The 13904-nt window shown below is 39.1% G+C and overlaps 1 protein-coding gene across 2 annotated transcripts in view; it reads left to right on the forward strand.

Moving 5' to 3' along the window:
• The window catches only part of LOC128855539 (phosphoinositide 3-kinase adapter protein 1), a 202447-nt gene that overhangs the window by 110449 nt on the left and 78094 nt on the right, over positions 1–13904 (forward strand). The window lies entirely within an intron of this gene.

Below are 13904 nucleotides of genomic sequence, written 5' to 3' on the forward strand. Positions count from 1 at the left end.
TATGTCTATGTCGTCGTTAAGCTCATACAGCTCATCGTTCCATCGTCTGCGATATTCACCGTTGCCAACGTGCAAAGGTCCTAAAATCTTACGCAGAATCTTTCTCTCGAACACTCCAAGCGTCGCTTCATCGGATGTTGTCAACGTCCAAGCTTCTGCGCCATACGTTAGGGCGGGCATGATGAGAGTCTTGTAGAGTGTTAGTTTTGTTCGTCGAGAGAGGACTTTACTACTCAATTGCCTACTTAGTCCAAAGTAGCACTTGTTGGCAAGAGAGATTCAACGTTGGATTTTAAGTCTGACCTTTTTATCGGTGTTAATGCTGGTTCCTAAGAATACGAAGTCCTTTACAACCTCGAAATCATAACTGTCAACAGTGACGCGGTTGCCGATACGCAAGTGCGCCGACTGTTTGTTTGATGACAGGAGGTACTTCGTTTTGTCCTCGTTCACCACCAGACCCAATCGCTTTGTCTCTTTATCCAATTTGGAGAAGGCAGAACTAACAGCGCGGTTGTTAAAGCCGATGATGCCAATATCATCGGCATACGCCAACAATTGTACGCTCTTATAAAATATTGTGCCTGACTAACTAATGTGCGTAAACTCCTTAGAGCTTTGACACACTGTACACCGACGCCTTGTTTAAGTTTCTAAGCGATAAAATCCGTTGCCGCTTTGCGTACTCTCGCATGCCGGCAATCCTTTGCGTTCAGCCGCACCGGCTGTGTGAGTGTTTTATTGACATTTTATGCGCAAACAATTTAAACAATTGCATTTCGATTGCAAAACACAGCAGCACAGTTTGAATACTAAAATTGCAAAAATCGCAAAGTAAGCAACAAAAGCCAGCGAAAGTGTCGGACAGTGCGCCAACACCAACAAATGGCATGTTGTTGGCGATGTTTCAGGCGCCAGCGAACGCATTTCTATGCAACTATTTATGCAAGCGAAATAAATAAGAGTAGCAGAAAAAACACGAGCACTGGCTACACACATACTAATGCAGAAAGCTACAAGCGTAGAGCGCAGCCTATTTTTCACTTAGCGGAAAAGGGAGTAACTTCGCAGGCACCAGCGCCTGGCCGACTGCCGGCAATATTTGAATTTATTGTGTTTGTTGCTGCTGCCGTAAATCAGCTCAAATACATAACAATTTGTTATTTCATATATTTGTATGTATGTGTTTGTGTGTATATTTCTGGTGTTGAAGTTTCTTTCGCACTGTTGTTAAGGTTGCTTTATTGTTATTGACTTGACATTGACAGCAGTGAAAATGATTGAGCGCATTTGTCGTTGGCGAAGAATCGCTGATCACTCGTCAGTCGTCAGCCGTCAGTGTTGTGGCAGGTTAAGGCGCGGCCGCTCAAATCCCAGTCGAGCCCCGCTGACAAGTAGGAAGCAGTTGTAGGCGCATGCGCGAAATTTCAATTAAACTCAAATAAGCACAAACGAAAACAAAAAGTCAACGAATATTTACCTATGCACAACTAACGCCAAAGCAAGCAAATAAATCATGTGAATACCGCAACTGGTGTGTCCTAAGGGTATAAATAAAAATATGCTCACTTCATTTCATTAATTGGCTATTTAAATGCTTCGAATGATTTAAAGTTAATTATTTAAAGCTTAGAGGAACACGACAAACATGTGTACACTGCACACACACACATACATACATACATACATAAATTTGTGAGACTAGAAATTGAATAGAAACAATTGTCGCGAAGTTATTTATGGGGCAAAGCTTTGTAGTCTACGAGAAATTTCCTGTTGATGAAGAAATTCATAAATTATGTAAAATAGAAGAGCGCGTAATTATTGCAAATTGCTTAAGCTTTTCCTTTAACAGCACAAACTAATTATGGCGATGGCCAAGTCAAAGTATTTTTTTTTAATTGGATGTGGATAAAATTACGAACAGGAATGAAATAGGAATACGAACACAAGTACGAATGCGAATGAGAATACGAATACGACTAGAAATACGAAAGAAAAAATGAATGAGAATACGAATGAAAATACGAATACGATTAAAAATACGAATGCAAATGCAAAAACGAAGACGATTACGATTGAGAATACGAATAACAATTATTGACCAACTGAGGTTGCGGAATATGGATTTTAATAAGAATACGAATACAAACACGAATAAAATTACAATTATGAATACAAAAAAGGATACGATTAAGAATAGTATTCCGATTATGAACATTAATACGAAGAAGACTGCAAATACTAGAAACAATACGAATGCGAATGCGAATACGAATTGAAGTTAGGGTAGAATTGAGAATCTCAATAAGATTACGAATATAAATATTTTCACATGGCCGCCGTAGCCGCATGGGCTTGTGCGTGACTACCATTCGGTTGGGTCTTGTTACAAAATCCACAGTAAGTCTGGCACAACAAATAATAGAAAACCGGTGATCTATACCCGGTAGCTAATGGCAAATCTCCGAATGTATTTCTGCCATGAAAAAGTTCTTCTTAAAACAAACTATCTGCCATTCGGGAGCGGCATAAATCTGTAGATCTCTCCATTTATGGAAAAATACTTAGGCGGTGCCCCCACAAAATAGAAGAGGAGTTCGGCTAAACACACAGTGAATAAAATATAAAAAAAGGAATACCCTTACGAATGGTTAAGATGTACATATTTTAGATATAAGTAAGAATAAGAGAAAACCTGAACTAAGATATTTAAACCTTTTGCGGTTAATACCTCCACAGTGGCCATAGTTCACAAGTCGTTGTAAAAGTAGGTGCCGCCGCAACGCAGTGTCATTGGTTGATTTTTCTCAAGGCGAATCTATTAAAGGTGGTATCGATAAATCAGCTGGTTTGTTTTTTTTTTTCTTTCGCCGAATCCATGTGGCTGTCAGCCCAGAATGAAACAAGGCGAATTCATTGCTTGTCTTCTACTTTGCCAATACTATTCGTTCCCAATCAAACGTACAAAATATTGCTGTTGGTCTAGTGCCACCACTTTTAATGAATGTTCCTTGATTTTTCTTGTGTATCACCAACACAAACAATTTTTTTTTTTTTGTAAATATACCTCAAGTGACGCCAGCTCATCAGCTGATTCTCTCCACTTCGCTTAGAGCCGAATAACGGTCTGTTAAAGAGCTCACCTTTGAAATCTCCCCACTATGATCGAAACTGCTTTTAGCGATAGCGATGAAAGGAAAGCAGCATGAGTCGCTTGAAGCCATTCAAGCTGCTGCGACTACTATCGAAAGCAACATTCATAAAAAGGCACAGACAATTCTTGTTTCTTAACTATGAAAAGCGGAAAAATTGTTTATTGAAACAGAAGCCTCATATATTCATTAATAAAAAATATTCGAAAATTTTTTAAATATGCATTGATTGCTTCCATTAGTACAGATTTCGGTTTTTTTATTTATTCATTTTTATTTATTTAATGTTTTTTTTTAATGGAGTGTGCTCATATGCATATCATCAGGGGCGTCTTGCTGTGTGTATGTACATATTTACGTTTGCAATACTCTCATATACTTCATTTTACTCATGTCATATTACCATCTAATCGGTCACACATTTCCGCTTGCAACAACCGTTTGGCAACACTTTTTATTTGGCTATTACATTTACTGCCTGTGGCGGGTGGTAGTGCCGTTGGGTTGGTGCGTTCGTTTATTTGTTCAGCGGTGAACGGTGAATGACTGCCATTAACAAGACAAATGGGCGAGCAACAACGAATCAATAATTTAAAGACATCACCAACGATCCATACAATTAAATGCTGATACAAAAGTCCGGCTGTCTGACAGCGAATATAAATACATGCATATGTGCATATGTATGTATGTATGTAAGCCCATATGTAAGTGCAAGTAAGCAGATGAGGCAAACAGTATTTTAGTTTGCATTTGTTGTTGTGTATTTGCTTATTTAATTGTTTTAATGCTTGTTTTTGTTTTGCTTACTGTTGTTCCTGAGTAGTTGACTTTTTTGTTGTTTTGGCCCATGTCGTTTTTGCCAACAATAACAATAACTCTTTAATTATTGACGGACAAGTCAATGCGGAACAACGGAAGCGAACCACAGAATTTACGAGCACAATTTTACTATAGAAATTCTAAACAGGTACCCACCAAAGTGTGGCCTCACAACGCACACGTACCTGCATACATATGCAGGTACTATTTACCGCAATTTGTGTATGTATGGTGTTCCTGTGTATCGATGTGAGCAAAGAAAAGTTTGGCGCGTGCCAATTTTTTATAGCTCCGCTACGCCAACATATGGAGGGGTAAGTATAGATAAGGAAGTGCCATACCATAATTGGCAAAACGGCTGCTTATTCTCAAATGCCCGCTTTCGTGCGCTTTCAAGTGTGGTGAATACTAATGGTAAAATTTGTTCGACAACTTTTTTTGCGCCACTTCTTCTATCGTTCTTAATATGTGTATTTTGTTTATTTTCAAGTGCATAAACCGCAAATTAGCTTCAACCAACTACAAAGTGTTGAAAACGTTTAAGAAATTACCTAAAACAGCTGTCAATATTCGTCAAAAGACTTCAAAAATATGTTAGCACTTACAAGGGGAGAGAAGCAGCTTTTTTAGTGTTCTAACTTTTGCTTGTATATTTTTCTAGCGCATCTGTGCATAACTGAAATTGACTAGTGAAAAGCGCATTTCCGCACCAATTTCGACTTACGCACATTAGGCGCACGTAAGATACACGCACACAGGCATTGCAAACATACATACATATGTATTTATGTACTCATGTATGTATGTTGTTTGTGTTTCTTTCGAGTTTAACAAATATCAGAAACAAGCAAAATTTGCATTGGGTGTCGCGTATTTTCTCCTTGGCACACTAGGCAAACGCATGCATAAACACACACATACATACACGCTCACACAAGGCAAACAACAACAACTATTAATAATTTCTTTACTTTCCATTATGGCTCCTCATAATTACTCCACTGCTCTCTCTCTTCGTGCTCATTTCGTATTTGCCTTCATGGAGGCCTAACTCACGCAAATACATTGGCCGCGGTTTTCAAAACCATTTCCCCTCGATGTGCACTGCCAATGCGTTTTGAAATATTGCAGGTGATTTTGGGTCAGACGTCAATTTTAATACAATTACCGCACGTCATTGTAATATCGAATTTGGCTATGTTTGCTGTTCTTTATATGACGGGCAGAGTAGGCATTTTCGGGTTGCTGCGAGAGCGCAATAGCTGGAGATGGAGTGAGAAGATCCCATTTACCGAAACGACAGCAACAAGTTTTTTTTTGTTGTGATTGTTATTGCGTGCAATTCAATGAAATGTTTATGAACCGGTGCACATATGCGTAACTGTTTATATTGCCGTGCATTTGCTTGGGTTTGTTTGTTGTTCTTACGCAGTAATGCCTTACAATAACGCCAGCAGCAGTGAACGGGGTGGCGTATGATTGTGCGGCAAGGCAAGGCATGCATTTCAAAGAACTACTCAACATCTGTTTATCAGATTTCACTGCTGGTGCATATGCATTTTTTTTGGAAATTTTGGTTAAATTTTAGTAGAAAAATAGATTTCTTGAATTGTTGGAATTTTCCTCGCTAGCACATCTAAATTGAAATTCAACGTAATGTAGTAAAAGTAATCGAAATATATTTTTCTAATATCCATATAAAAGTAATTAAGATTATTAGCTGTTTGCTATTAGATGTTTGGCCCAGTTTCTCCTCGAATTTATGCTGTGCGTCTTCGTGTTATTCCACAAATGAAGGAACGTACAGTTTCATCTCGGCAATTGGTTTTTATGCAAAGTCTTTTCATGGCAGAAAAACTATTTTTTATAATTTGGAGTTTTTTACCCTCGTTCAATTGTAGATCCGGACTCGGCCGATTTGAAGTCACTTATAAACCCATTTGGCTACGGTGGCCGCCCTTATTATCAAAAATAGAGAAATAAAAACCGTTAAGAGATATTAGCCTGGGAAATACTTTTTTTTTTACATTTTTAAGGTGTCGCTTATGAGGATGGGTAGCTTGGCTGCTGCTCGGTTTCATTAAATCATAAATCGTGTTAGATTACTGTCATATTGTGGTTATTAATTACTATGAGAATATTCTACAACAACTTTCTTTCAAAAAATTGGGAAATTTTCTTTATTCATTACTGAAATCAAAGTAGTTTTTTATTGGGACTCATTTTGTTAACTTTTGCCAAACCCAATTGCTTGCAATAATCAGCAGGCTTCACTTGAGTTAACTTTATCTTATTAGAATTATCAGAATTAAAAAAAAAAATTATTATTATTAAATAAAATGCAAGTTTAAAGTGGCTAAAAATTATCGTAAATTTTTGATAATTGTTCTCCCTTGTGATCTTGTGGATTTTCTTCACATAAAAAATGTGTATTCATAGAAATAGCGCGAGATCATCAGGGAAAAAAATTACTAAAAATTAAATAGAGTTTTGAGCGTCTTCAAACTTTCACTTTTTTTTTTAATTCCAATTAAAACAGTTTGAATTCTTGAAGGAAATGTAAAATTTTAATTAATAAGCATATAACTTTTTTGACGAGATCAACGATAATAAAAGTCATTGGCGCAATGCGAATTAACGTAGCGGAAAACAAACTATACTAAAGCTAGGAGGTCAACGACTCACATTACATGGATGCGAGGGTCGTTTGAAAAGTCCGTGCTAAGTCAGAGAGTTGCCACTAATGGCGAGTATCGAGGTTGTATTCAATTAGTAACATCTCTAGGAAGAATACACACCAAGTTTTTGCCAGATAGGTATATTTATTTATGTTTGGCTCTCGGAAGTAGCGTGATTTTCAAAAAATGCATGACAACGCACCAGCTCACGCTTCTGCAGTTGTGGACGCAAAATTACAGGAAATACGTTTCCTACTCATTTCTCACATCCCATAACGTTGTTGTTGTTGTTGTAATATGACAAACATTCCCCATGCATATATTCCCCCTGCTGCTGAAGTGGCAGTCTTTGGCCGGATATAAAACTGGGTCGTTCCAGTTACATGGAACTGACCGACTGTATAGGGAATAGGCTCATCTTCCCTCTTCTCCACACTTGGCTCTCTCGGGAATCCCTTGGACTACTATTTGTTCCCCAATTTGAAGAAATGATTGGCGAGAAAACGATTTTATTCAAACAAGGAGGTGATTGCAGAAACGATTGGCTATTTTTCAGACTTAGGCAAATTCTGTTACTCGGAAGGGATCGACAAACTAGAACAGAGTTGGACGAATTGTATGAGCCTAAAAGGAGACTATGTGGAAAAAAATGAAGTAATTATTTTTTATTAAAAAAAGCTAAATATTAAATTAATTCAGGGGTTTTTTATTTTTGCGCGTACTTTTCGAATGGCCCTCGCATGTGAATATAGTTTGCAATAATCAAAAATATGTACATATATGTATGCACCTACGAGTACATACATAAATGCATGCATATTTCCTCAGCCATAGCACACGGAAACTGCATATCCGTAACTTAAAGGTTCATGCACGAACGAGTCCTTCGCTGACCTTTTTCAGTGCAGCCATGTCACGTACCATTTGTACGTACGTATGTATGTATGTGCATTTGTAGATGCTTTGTGAAAAAAAGATGAAGGTGTTTATAGCGAAACAAACCAGCGAATATGAATTTAGGCAAATAAATTTACGTAAATTAATTCATGCATGCGAGCGAGCGGTTATGAAGGCATAAATTAAAAGAGCGAATACAAAGAATTTACAAATCGTAAACAGATTTATAAACAAGCATACATATGTATATATTATATATACAGGTCTGAGCATAATCTTTGTACGTATTTATATTTGGCGTGCACTTGCAACACACAATTTTGAAGCAGCCAAAACTGCTTATTTTGTGTATATGAAGTTATGTATGTGCATATACTAGGTTGTTCAATAAGTTTTGCGGTTCGACAAGAAAAACACAATTTCACGGTTTGAAATACATTTTTCTCTTCACTATAATCTCCCTGAGCATCAATACACTTTTTCCAACGAGATTTCAATTTATGAATTCCATCCCTGAAGTGAGAAAAACGTCTTCCACGCTTGCATTTTTGTTGGTCTAGAAACAGATGGAAGTCGCTCGGGATCAAATCTGGTGAATACGGTGGACGCTCCAACAATTCGAACTTTAATTCATGGATTGTAGCCATTGATAAAATGCTCTTGTGACACGTTGCATAGTCCTGATGAAAAATATTTTTTTTTTCTCTCAAGGAAGAAAACAAACTGAGTCTTTTTTATCGAGTTTTTTCCTTCAGCTCGTTTAACAGGTTACAATAATATTCAGAATTTATTGCTTCGTCAGTTTGCAAGTAATCCGCGAACAATCTTCCATTTCGGCATTGTGCCTAATGCGATAAGTGCAATCTGCCAGGCTAAGTGGGCCATAGATCTTTCGGAGCACTCTTCTTTCAAAGCACATTAGCTGTTTTGTCTCGTAAGCTTTCAGCGTCCATAGTTCACAGCCATATGTAAGCACAGGTCGTATCAGTGCTTTATACATTTTAAATTTTTGCTCACGCGATAATATCTTAGATCTGAGCAATTTTCACTTTTCGATCATTCAAAACGATTTTGTGGATTTTTTTTTTTTTTTTTATGGTGTTAGCACCTCATTTGGACGCCCACTGCTCTATCCAAGCAGGGAGACCATGCGAGGGTTGACTCTACGCTTCATAGGCAATAGAGTACAGAGCCAGAACAAGGACTAGTCAGAATTTCTCAACTGAGCTTGCACCACCAACTTAATGGTGATGTTTAAGGAATGTATCTGAAGGCTTGCCAGAGTTTTAACGAGACGGAGGCGATGATAGTATTGCCCTATCAGCCTTTTCGGTGGGGTGTTACCCTCCTGTACTAAGGTGTTTTCGTATAACACTTCTATCATCAGTCCATAGACTGTCTAATCTGAAATGTTTTCTACTATACCGTAATCAAGATCTTACTGATCTCGATCCTGATGACCTTCACAGACCTGCCGCTGGAGGTTCTCGAGATATATTGTATGAGACCTTTCCATTCAAGCCTCTTCTTTTCCTGCTGGATTTTAGTCGCCTCTTACGGCAGGCATATAAACCTGCTCTGGGTGCCGGGTCATAGAGAAATAGAAGGCAACTGCAAAGCAGATGAATTAGCGAGATTGGGGACCACGTTACCGATCCAACCAGACAAAGAGGGCATTCCTATACCCTTAGCAACTTGTAAGATGCTTATAGATAAACACACTATCAGTGCTGCCAACAGGCTGTGGTCTCAGACCTTGACCTGTAGAACTAGTAAAATGACGTGGCCGGAATGGAACATGGGCCGCACAAACCGACTGTTAAAACTAAACAGGAAAAATATGAGAAATCTACTCGGGGTCCTAACAGGGCATTGTCTGATTGGCAGACATGCCAGTAGGCTGGGAGCGCCCTATAACGACTATTGTAGAAGCTGTAACGATATTGAAGAAGAAGAGACTATAGAACACTTTCTATGCGGGTGCATGGCTCTGGATGGAAGAAGGTTCAATATTTTAGGAAAAAGTTCCCTGAATAACTTGGCAGAAGTAGCCAATGTAAAAATAACAAGTCTTGTTAAATATATTAATTAAATCCACAGGTTGGTTCAATGAGGACAATGTAGAGTGAGGAGAGGGGACAGCCCTGGTGGTATCACAATGGGCCTACAGCAGGCCTAGGTGTGTCAACCGACAACCACTATACCTACCTACCTACCTACGGCAGGCATGTCTCAAAGTGGAAGTTTATCTTCCTCGACCCACTGGGGGTTTTAAGGCAGCACGACCACTTTTGAATTCAGCAAATCATCGTTTTATTGTTGTTTCTGATGGAGCGGAGTGTTCATAACAATTTTTAAGCTATTACTTCGCTTAAACGGTTCTTTTTCCCATTAAGATGCAGTGTAAAATTAAAAAACGAAATACTGTTTGCTCCATTGTTTTGAAAATAACAAAAGCAGCGTCACTCTTACCACAATAACTCACGAACTAATGAATAGAATGCCATGAAATTTTAACAGCTATCTCTTTAAGGTTAGTAGTAACTGAAAAAGTGTTGAACGGAATAAAACTTGAGCCGTCTATGTGTTAGGCCCGGTACTTCTCATCCCATGTGTTATGAAGAGTGTTGTTGTTGTTGTTCTTGTAGTTGAAGTGGTTGAGTATTTCTCCTCAAATAATCTTAGTGGCGGCCGCCGTAGCCGAATGGGTTGGTGCGTGATCACCATTCGGAATTCACTGAGAGGTCGTTGGTTCGAATCTCGGTGAAAGCAAAATTAATAAAAACATTTTTCTAATAGCGGTCGCCCCTCGGCAGGCAATGGCAAACCTCCGAGTGTATTTCTGCCTTGAAAAAGCTCCTCATAAAAATATCTGCCGTTCGGAGTCGGCTTGAAACTGTAGGTCCCTCCATTTGTGGAACAACATCAATACGCACACCACAAATAGGAGGAGGAGCTCGGCCAAACACCTAACAGAAGTGTACGCGCCAATTATTATTTTTTTTTTTTTAATCTTAGTTAGCAGCTAGCGCCGTTTTACACCATTGCTTAATCCATTTCGGTAGATCCAAATATAACACCAACTTTTTGATCCCTCTGTTTGAGATTTCATTAATTTGCTGTAGGAAAGGCTTACCGAAAGTCTTGTTCTAGCTAAACCTGGACATTCGCATATAAAGTAAAGTCCAAAATAAACAAGACTGAGCTAAAATAGAAACGAGACGAGCTTTGTTCTGATAACTTCGAGTTTATTTATTCAAAATAGTCCCCTCTGGCCTCGATATACTGTTTTGCGTGATCTAAAATCTTTTCGAAAGAGTGTTTTAGGTCAATAACCGGAACCCGGAATGTCGTTCACAATGTCGATACAAGCCCTTTGAATGGCCCCTACAGACGCAAAACATTTTCCTTTCATGACCAAATGCAATTTTCCGAATAGGTAGAAGTCACGGAGAGCCATATCAGGCGAATACGGTGCGTGATTGATGGCTAAAATGGGATTTCTAGTCAAAAAATCAAACAAGAGTGGATCGATGAGATGGTGCATTTTCAAGCAATAAGCGCCATCTTCCTTCTTCGCGGTATTCAGGGCGAATGTGACGAATGCGGTGCAACAGACGCTTGAAAATGACAAGATAAAAAATTGCATTGACGGTTTGCCCCATGGGCACGAACTCCTTGTCGACAATTCCCTTGAAATCGTAAAAACAAATGCGTATCGACTTGATTTTTGACTTCCCCAAACGCAATTTTTTGGGTGATGGCTCGTCTGGGGCCTTCCATTCGGCACTTCGACGCTTAGTTTCAGGTTCATTATGGAAACACTACATTTCATCGCCAGTTACAATGTTGTAAAGGAGGTTCTCGTATTTTCTCGCCTCTTTAATGAGGTTCTCTTCACTGGAAGTCAGCTGGTGATGTAACTTCAAACGCACTAACTCATTAAAAAGATGGCGCTTCAGAAAAATTTGTATGACGTCACTCTTGTTTATTTTGAATTTCACCCTTAAATAGAGGAAAAGACTTTCTTTCACCCCCTCCACCTGACAGCTTCTGCAGCTGGGATTGAAAGCACGCTTAAGTATGGCTCAAGTCTACGAAGAATGTACCAACATAACAAAAAAAATGGAGGCTAGTAGCAATGCGCTCTCTCATCGAACCGCAAAACTTATTAAACCACCTAGTACTTGTACATACATACATTTCTGCATTTGCCTTGAAAACTAAAACAATCGTGAATTCTTATTGCTCCCAAAACAACAAGCAATAAAAACATACAGTCAATTAACTGCAGTCCCAAAAAAGGGACTCCATCAAAAATTTTCATATATATTTTTTCATATTTCTTTAGAAATATTTTAATTTTTCTGCGCGGCTTAACGCATAGCTACCACTTCGTACAAAAATTCAATTGTGGAGGAGAAAACGAGTAATTAAAAAATAAAAATATTTAAGTGCGCCGCTCGCAACGTATGGCGATCACGTTCGGTTTGCAACGTAAAAATATGTTTTCTTCCTTTTCGAGTTTTTGTTTTTTAGCTTCTTCTGTTTTAATTTCTTTTGTTTTTCTGTGCCTTTTTATAGTTGTTATTCCTTAATTTTATTTTCTTTGATTTGCGTTAAAGCAAATTTTCTTCAGCACTTCTGCAGATTTATTGTAGATGGCCGACCGCGGCGGCAACTTGTTGGCGTCTTGCCGCTCATAAACAATAAATGTCGCGTTGCCCTTGTCTTTAGTTTCATGCTGGCATTTAAATCAAACAGCAGCAAGGCAAGAGCATTAATAATAAAAAATAATAAAAAACAAAAATAAAAAACAAGCATAAAAATGGCAGGCGTATGCATATTTTTAAGCGCGTCTATATGTTTTTGCATACATATTTGTCATTATGACAGGCGCATCAAATGGATAAATGGCCGAATGCAATGGTTGCGCCTGCGCCTGCGCCAGTAGCTTCTACCATAGATGAGTGGCCCCAAACACATGCAAGTGCAATTTCTGCAATTGTTCATTTGTTGCGCCAGTCCTGCAGTTGTTTGTTGCAGCGCGGACTGACGCGCACCTGCACTAGCGCATCCACTGCATACGGGTTTGTGCGCGTGTGCGAGCATATCTCTGGCAAAAAAGCTGCGCAAACACATTTTGTACCTTCGCCGTGAGTTTGGCGGCGGTGGTGGTGGTGTGCGCTTATTTGTCCAGCTTGTCGCCACTATAACTGCGCGCTGCTTCCTTTCGCAGCAAATTTTGCTGTTACTTACCAACGATCTGCCATACCGCCTTATGCGCTTCGCCTTCACTGTGACAAGTGACAAATTGGCGGCGATGTGCAAATGAGCAAATGTGGCATGTAGCAGTCAATTGTCATTTTCTCTTCAAATTCTAACTGTCAAAATGTCAATTTAGTATTTGCAAGCACAAAGTGTCCAACACCAAAATGAAATGAATAGTCAAGCAATCAAGCAGTCAAGTGGCCGAAAAAAGTGTTTGGGCGTTTCTATGCGTCCACTAGTGACGCCTTTTTGCAGTTAAATAATTAACTCTCGGCACCATTTAAAGTGCCATCAATTTTCCATATAACTTTGGCTCATAAAAACGCGGTGATGTGCCGTATTTGTTTATGGCAATGGTCATGGACTATGCGCGAACAACAACCACCCACCCTATTTATAGACAGCACAGGTTTTGACGCACGATCGACGCGCTCGATTCGGCGCTTTGAGGTTTAAAAGTACGTAAATATCTCACTCGGTGTGTGTGTGTGTGTTTGCGGCTGAAAGGTCTGAGCCAAAGGCACGTACCAATGTACATACATACACACATACACAAAATACGCATTCACTTGCTATATAAACACACATACACATCTGTGCAACTACACACACAAATAGCAACAAACAAGCGCACTCGCTCAAGTCTACCCACCGTTGTTGACACAACTATGCGTTTACGTTTTCTTTTTTATCGCCTTCAAGTATGCTTTTTCTTCTTCTATTCCTTAACCATTTTATTGCAATTGATTTTGTTTTCCTGCTTCGTTGTGGCGTCTGCTGTGCGCTGCTGAACTTCGTTACTTCAGTACGTTTCTTTAAGCCGCGTCGTTTAAACTTGGTAGCATTCTAAGCTAAAAGCGCGAAATACAGAAAATTTCTCTCGCTCGCTTCGTCTGTTCGGGCTGCACATTGCCGCGAGTTTATTGGCCAACTTCGCCGTTGTGTGCGCCACAGATAAGCGAAGGACTGTTGCGCGTTCAGTTGTTGGCAAAGATTGTGCGCGTTGTTTTCGAAATGTGAGATCTTTCACAGCTGAAGTGAATCGATCGTATTAAAAAAAAATCAAACTGCATATGTTTTG

This window comes from Anastrepha ludens, chromosome 2, assembly GCF_028408465.1.
Source record: "Anastrepha ludens isolate Willacy chromosome 2, idAnaLude1.1, whole genome shotgun sequence".
Taxonomy (NCBI): Eukaryota; Metazoa; Arthropoda; class Insecta; order Diptera; family Tephritidae; genus Anastrepha; species Anastrepha ludens.